The sequence below is a fragment of the Electrona antarctica genome, assembly GCF_951216825.1.
Source record: "Electrona antarctica genome assembly, chromosome: 24".
Classification (NCBI taxonomy): domain Eukaryota; kingdom Metazoa; phylum Chordata; class Actinopteri; order Myctophiformes; family Myctophidae; genus Electrona; species Electrona antarctica.
In genome coordinates, this window is record NC_136803.1 from 27,607,791 (window position 1) to 27,616,046 (window position 8,256).

At 41.0% G+C, this 8,256-nt stretch overlaps 1 long non-coding RNA gene across 1 annotated transcript in view; it reads right to left on the reverse strand.

Annotated features, from left to right (window-relative positions):
- Window positions 1-36, reverse strand: part of LOC306917042 — a 2,584-nt gene extending 2,548 nt beyond the window's left edge. The window contains exon 1 of the long non-coding RNA XR_013789097.1: window positions 1-36. This exon is cut by the window's left edge and continues 72 nt beyond it. This is a non-coding gene — a long non-coding RNA (uncharacterized lncRNA).
- Between the last annotated feature and the right edge of the window lie 8,220 nt (window positions 37-8,256).

An 8,256-nucleotide genomic window follows, 5' to 3' on the forward strand; every position in this document is an offset into this window, starting at 1 on the left:
AGCAAGAGAATCGAGAAGCTCCCACTTGCATTCTTCAGAACTCTTAACAACAGTGCTGCTATGATCCTGATGAAAGTTCAGAAACATGATGGTAGTAGTACACCTACCTACACAGAATACCCATACATTTACTCCAATAACTCCATTCGCTACCCTGGCGTCCCGTCTCCTACAGTACAAGCAAAGGTCGCGTATCCCTGTTTGTGGAGACTGCAGAGTGCAGTGCATGCAACAATGCCCCCTCCTCCGAGTCCTAAGCCTAAGGAACTCCTCAGACCCCCGACCTCCACCCGCCCCCTTCACCACCCCCTACTTTTTCGGAGAGTCTCTTATTTTGTATTTTTTTAATTATTCTTTTTTCTTTTTTGTGTGTGACTTTTTATGTCATGTGTCAAATATAAAGTGCGTTACTAACAAATAATAATAATAATAATAATTATTATTATTATTATTATTATTATTATTATTATTATTATTATTATTATTATTATTATTATTATTATTATTATTATTCAAATTAATATTATTATTATTATTTGCTGTTGTTAGTTTGGACTCTCTCCTGTGACCAGTCCGGTGTGGTTAAACCTGTCAACCGCCACCACGACAGGTTCCAGGGTCACTGAATCACTAAAGCCTCTCCACCACGGCAAGGTCACAGCAATAGGAGAGGAAGTGGCCCTTAAAAGGGCCGGGGGTGGGGGTACAGGGTCTCGAGCTCTCACAGTGACATGAGGGAAAAGTAGTTTGCCACAGCAGACAACCGTTCCTCCATGATCTCCTCCTTCTCCTCCAGAAGGGCCTGCCATTCATCCTCATTGATCCTCAACTGCTCTGACAGCAGGGTCTCCTTCTCCTCCACCTTACGGAGAGAAAAGTAGTCCTCCACACGAGACTCCCATTCCTCCATCCTCTCCTCAAACTCCTCCACAATGGCCTGCCACTCATCCTCCTTGATCCTCCACCTCTCCTCCCTGCACTCCTCCGTCTCCGCCAGGTCTGGGTGGTTGACCACAGCGTTGATGAAACTACCGGAGTAATAACTTTGTGTCACCGCCATCACAATGGATAGGTCTTCTTCTGCTAAGGTTCTGAGCTGTACTGTCTCAGTGTCTCTCCAAAAGAAGTGATGTCTAACAGCCGTGTACAGCCAGGCTTTATTCTGTTGGTTTCCCGTTGCCCATTGGCTGATGCCTAGCAACGGTTTGTACACAGAACGCTCTGACGTCACCCGTATCAACAAACAGCCTGCAGGTGGATCACGCGAGATATCAACACTAGGCTTGTGTATTTGTGTTGTCATGGCGACAATTTCACACGACCAAAGGACAGGTCAGAGGTCACGTTGTGCTAGCCAGGTAAATAATCACAGTGACGTGTTTGTATTTCTCTTTGTGTTTTATTTTTAAACGTTGCTATTAGCTTCCAAGCTAACCTTTAGCTTGCAAGCTAACTCGGCTGTTAGCTTCGTTTTGTTTATTGTTGTTGACGTCCTCATAAACAACATGCTTTGTTTATTATGGTAATATAAGGAATATATATTTCAGACATTATGTCATACTACTTATTGTGATTTGGGTAGGTGCCTGTGTGTTTTAAATGTGTGTGTGCGAAATTAATTTAGTCCCTTGTTTGTGCCGAATCTGGGTTGCACATGGTTTGTTGAACTCCCTCTGGTGTTGTGGGCGTGGACTTCGTTGACATTAAGGAAGTATTTAGACAGATGAACAATTTATTGCTTAGGGCTAGTGAGCGAAAACATTAATCGAATTGAATTGAATAGACCTGTGGCATCAAATACGCTAACTAGCTGTTAAACATTCTTGTCCTATGGTGTGCATTAGATAACACTAACAGTCATATAAAGTCATTTAAATGTCAGTGCTATTTTTATATATAATCAACTGTTGGACAAACAACAGCCATGTCCAGGTAGTCACAAGTGCTTGCCATGCCTTGATGTATTATGGGTTAGTTATTGCCCTAATTGGCTTTCTGTAAAGCTCTCTCATTGTCTTTTCCTGCAAGATGTGTTTTTAAATCATGTTAAAAATAACACGAGACATATCCCCCCTTAGCCTGGCTAATAAGCCAGACTAATATCACACAACACTGTCGCGGTATATTAGTCTGGGCTGGCTCCACTTGGATTTCATTTCCCGGGGGGCGGGTTCAAACATTTTCTCTTTGACGCAATTGGTCAGAGATACTGTCAGTCAAAGGTCTCAAGCATTGAACGTCACTGTACCAAAGCCCGCCCATATTGCATACCGTGTCCCGATTGGTCCGACCTGTTCTCGGTTGTAGGAAAGAGGCGTGCTACTGAGCCTCGCCAGACCGTAATCCGCTGGTAGGCAATTTCTTTTGCCAACGGCTGATTCGGTCTGGTTTATTAACCAGGCTAATCCCCCCTAGGCTACAGTACCACACATGAACAAAATAGCATTTTAAAACAAAATGTGAGATGCTAGAGGGATTTAATAACAAACTGATAAGAAATATTAGGCCTATGTTCGAATATATGACATCAAGGCATTTAATAGCAACTTAAGTAATAAGTTGCTTACGCTGTTCCGGTCCCACTTGTCCCACACAAGCGATACTTCTGTCCCTCAAATGAACAGTTTGGATCTGGTCACCTTAAGTACATGTTAAGGGTTTCTGATCATGTAGAGGCCCCATGGGCACCGCTCTAGTTTCTACAATTCAGATAATTCTAAATTATCTAAATATTTCCATATCTCTCTTCAGGGTTTACCTGAGATTGTTAAAATCCTGGTACCATCTCTGTGACAGAAAGATGAAGACGGCCTCGCATCTGGCAGCAGAGAATTGCTGTGACCGTTGTTTAGCTGGAGCAGTTAGGACCCCACATCAACACAGCGTCGTTGCACAGGTCTTTGAGTGATGGAACAAGGAGAAGTCCTTTTAGCCTCTGAGACCCCTACGGTCTCCGAGGCTACCCTCACATAAGTGTGTAGCAACCGTTACACACCTGGAGGGTTTCTGATTTGAGCTCTTGACAAACTCCACCACGTCCTTGACTGAGAGAACGACTCCCACACCTCCTGACTGGAACACCACAGAACACGTGTTCAGAGGACACAACTGTGAGACAAAGAGGAGAGCAAGATTAGAACAATCTGTTTTTTTTTGTTGGTGTCGTTACTGGAAAAAAATAATCTTTTGGAAAACAGTATATTAGGTCACAAAGTAGATTTGAGATTCCATGAGGAATGTCATTATGTGGTAAAGTAGAAACCATTACCTCAATCTGACAATAGATGGCAGACTAAACGGCACAGAAAACGTTAACACAACCAAGATGACTAGACTACACACAACATTATAACAATGAATACATCCGTCATCATTATCATGTTTATAGCAAAAAGCTAAGCTATATACTTTTGTATTATTTCAGGCGTGGCACGGCTGCAGCTCACCGCTCCTTGGCTGCGGCTCACCGCTCCAAGAGATGGGACAAATGCGGAGAACAAATTTCACTGCGGTAACGTGTGTAACAAAGCGTACGACTTTGACTTTGATCTCTAAACTATATGCACACACCTCTGGCAAGGAATGCTCTGAAAATGTAGAGAGACCCTGAGAGGACTACATGAAAAACTGTAAGACCTGTGTTGCCATGTGCTATTTGATCCAGGCTGATGTGTTTTTAAGTCATCATCAGTAGACTCTGGTCTGACTTATTCATATTGTTGCATAGTACGTGTATGTTACTATTAGGGATGCACCGAAAGGGAAATGCTTGGCCGAATGCCGAATATAGTAAACAGTTGGCCGAAAACTGAATACCGAATATCCGAATATGATTAATATTATATATCTTTTTTCCTACCATTGCTGTCATGGCCGCACTTTAAAGCTACCTGATTTATGGCAAAATAAATGGTTATGGCAAAACTTAACTTAAATAATGATCACTATTATGGGTCCATAAAACATTTATTCAGCTCTTTTGAATGCATTAATTGCATACACTATTCGGTGATATATTTTCTGCCTATTCGAGCCGAAACCGAATAGGCCGAAAACGCATTTTTAGCCATTTTCTGTCGAATATTTTCTGTGGCCGAATATTCGGTGCATCACTAGTTACTATGTTTAAATAAGTTCAACTGGAATGAGCTTTTCAACTGGAACAGACCTTGCTGTAATGATGAACTGAAAAAGAAAGTTCTCTGTGAAATCCTCACAGTGAATACTGCTCTGTCCATGACACTGTCCATGGTGCTGAATCTCTCATCTCAGAACAGAGACTGCATTTTAAAGCTTAGTTTATTTACACCTTTGTTTACACCTTGTTTTTAACTTAAGGCTTTTAAGGCAATTTAATATTGAGATGTTACTTTAAGTTTGTTGTGTTAATTACAAGATGGTTTGGCCGCCATCATAATTGTTGCATATGTGTCGTAGAGAATTGTAGTTGAATATGTTTACATGATGAAGCAGCATGACTGTTGTACCTTTATAGCCTGTCTAAATGGCCATTGATGTTGATGCTATCAGGAGTCCTTATTGCCACACCTTATTATACACGTAATATTGTGGATGTGACAGTTACACCTGGCCCAAAGTCAAAATCAGTAACTCCCACAAACATTCAGGAAGACAGACTGCAGGAGCTGGCAAAATGTTTGGGAACTCTGAAAGATTACTGGCTTTTATCTTGTCTATTTCCTTGTGGCTATCTAACCCAGTAACCCATGATACATCAAGGCATGGCAAGCACTTGTGACTACCTGGACATGGCTGTTGTTTGTCCAACAGTTGATTATATATAAAAATAGCACTGACATTAAAATGACTTTATATGACCGTTATCTAATGCACACCATAGGACAAGAATGTTTAACAGCTAGTTAGCTTATTTGATGCCACAGGTCTATTCAAGCTGATTTTAGAAAAAACTCCTGACCTAGAAAGTTCACCAATGTGTTCACCAATGTGTTTTGTAAAGGTGTTGACTAATGCATTTCCATTAATTGATTGATTGAATAGCCTACTTTGTTCGATAAAAATGTAAACAGCACGAGCTACAGTCAGACATTTAGGCTTTTCACATTGGCCTATTATAGCGCCACCAGGACGCCACAATATGTGACCATATTTGACTGAGGGACTGCCATTGTATTTTTTTTTTACATTTTTGTTTTTTCATTAAAGCATGGAGTCATAGCTTCAAATTGACATATTGATTTTTCAGTTTGACCCACCAGTTTTGGAGATATGGCTTATAGAGTAATAATGTCTTGCAGAAAACAGCGAGTTGAGAAAACAGGCTTGAAAGGTTCACTTCTGTGGTCTCTAACATTACACCTAGCTACATGTTTAAGCATTTCTGACATTTATTACTAGAGACATGCTAGAGACATGCTCTAGTATGGTATGTGAAGAGTCTGCCTGTGCTATTAACTCATTTTGGATAAAAAAATTAAATGATTTCAGTTTTTCTCCTCTGGTGAAAAGCTGGAGGCTGCACAATGGCAGCCCCTCAGTCACATCTGGTCACATATGACCTACCTGATGTGGGAGACCTGTGCTTCGAGAGCAGTGCACTTTTACTAGTTGTCTTTGTCATGTCCTTGTTGGACGTTTTGTGAAGTAAATGGTTTAACTCCGTAAGAACTAAGAAGTAAGAACCATGATTTTCTTCCCTTTGCCAAGCTCATGTTTTTGTGGACTTATTTGGAAAATGATGTTTGGAACATTACATATAATTACAAGTGGAGAATTTCACTAGAAAGGGCATTTCAATGGGTAGACTACATTAAATATATTTAAAATTGTAAAAAAGAAAAAGGGGGACTGTTTGAAGTGAATCTATGGCAGAGCAGGTAAAATAATGCAGAGTTCTGAGGATCGTTAAAAAGTTTATTAATCAAACAAGCATGTTGATGCTGGACAACATAGAATACACACATAGAGCACACACAGAATAGACATGATACCAGTAAGACGTGCTGATCTAGGTCAACTAGGCTCATCTATTCTAAACGGTGGTCAAAGAGCAAAACTCCACATGCCTTTGTAACTTTTAAGAAGTTTTGAATGCATGACTTTTACTTTATTATGAATATTAATATTAATATTAATATTGATATTGATATTGATATTGATATTGATATTGATATTGATATTGATATTGATATTAATATTATTTGCTGTTGTTAGTTTGGACTCTCTCCTGTGACCAGTCCGGTGTGGTTAAACCTGTCAACCGCCACCACGACAGGTTCCAGGGTCACTGAATCACTAAAGCCTCTCCACCACGGCAAGGTCACAGCAATAGGAGAGGAAGTGGCCCTTAAAAGGGCCGGGGGTGGGGGTACAGGGTCTCGAGCTCTCACAGTGACATGAGGGAAAAGTAGTTTGCCACAGCAGACAACCGTTCCTCCATGATCTCCTCCTTCTCCTACAGAAGGGCCTGCCATTCATCCTCATTGACCCTCAACTGCTCTGACAGCATGGTCTCCTTCTCCTCCACCTTACGGAGAGAAAAGTAGTCCTCCACACGAGACTCCCATTCCTCCATCCTCTCCTCAAACTCCTCCACAATGGCCTGCCACTCATCCTCCTTGATCCTCCACCTCTCCTCCCTGCACTCCTCCGTCTCCGCCAGGTCTGGGTGGTTGACCACAGCGTTGATGAAACTACCGGAGTAATAACTTCGTGTCACCGCCATCACAATGGATAGGTCTTCTTCTGCTAAGGTTCTGAGCTGTACTGTCTCAGTGTCTCTCCAAAAGAAGTGATGTTTAACAGCCGCGTACAGCCAGGCTTTATTCTGGTGGTTGCCCGTTGCCCATTGGCTGATGTCTAGCAACGGTTTGTACACAGAACGCTCTGACTTCACCCGTATCAACAAACAAGCTGCAGGTGGATCACGCGAGATATCAACACTAGGCTTGTGTATTTGTGTTGTCATGGCGACCAAAGGACAGGTCAGAGGTCACGTTGTGCCAGCCAGGTAAATAATCACAGTGACGTGTGTCAATATTTGTCTTTGTCTTTTATTTTTAAACGTTGCTATTTGCTTCCAAGCTAACCTTTAGCTTGCAAGCTAACTCGGCTGTTTACGTTTTGTTTATTGGGGCGTTGACGTCCTCATAAACAACATGCTTTATTTATTATGGTAATATAAGGAATATCTATTTCAGACATTATGTCATACTACTTATTGTGATTTGGGTAGTATAGGTGCCTGTGTGTTTTCCACAGTAATGGATGTTTAGCATTTCAGTCAGCAGAGATTTGTTTATAGTAGGCTACTTATTGATTGATTGATTGATTGAAGTACTTATTAACAGTTTGCAGAATTACAGTACATTTCAAGCACAACTCAATACAAAAACTGTTAACTGTGAGTGGACGACCAATAAAGCACTAGACTTGTTTACAAGAGGGTCCACCTTGTTCAATTCATCATAACATTTAGAGACGTACATATACACTTCTATATAGCCAAAAACAGGAAATCATCATAAAGGAAAAGGGAAAAGAAAATATACAGTGAGGGGGGAAAGGGGTGGGGGATTCATATTTTACGGGGGCCAGTTTCGAATTGCAGCCGTCCGTAGGTGCCCTTTGAGAGCGGTTTTGAAGGAGTCAAGGGATGCACATGTCTTAATGACTGTTGGTAGGACTGTGGCATAGGAGGGAAATTAATTTAGTCCCTTGTTTGTGCCGAATCTGGGTTGCACATGGTTTGTTGAACTCCCTCTGGTGTTGTGGGCGACTGGGCGTGGCATCAAATAATCTAACTAGCTGTTAAACATTCTTGTCCTATGGTGTGCATTAGATAACGGTCATATAAAGTAATTTAAATGTCAGTGCTATTTTTTATATATAATCAACTGTTGGACAAACAACAGCCATGTCCAGGTAGTCACAAGTGCTTGTCATGCCTTGATGTATTATGGGTTAGTTATTGCCCTAATAGTTGGCTTTCTGTAAAGCTCTCTCATTGTCTCTTTTCCTGCAAGATGTGTTTTTAAACCATGTTAAAAATAACACGAGACATATTCCCCCTAGGCTACAGTACTACCGCCTATGACCAAAATAGCATTTTAAAACAAAATGTGAGATGCTAGAGGGATTTAATAACAAACTGATAAGAAATATTAGGCCTATGTTCGAATATATGACATCAAGGCATTTAATAGCAACTTAAGTAATAAGTTAGTAATAAGAACGCCGTTCCGGTCAAACTTGACAATTCAGATAATTCTACTA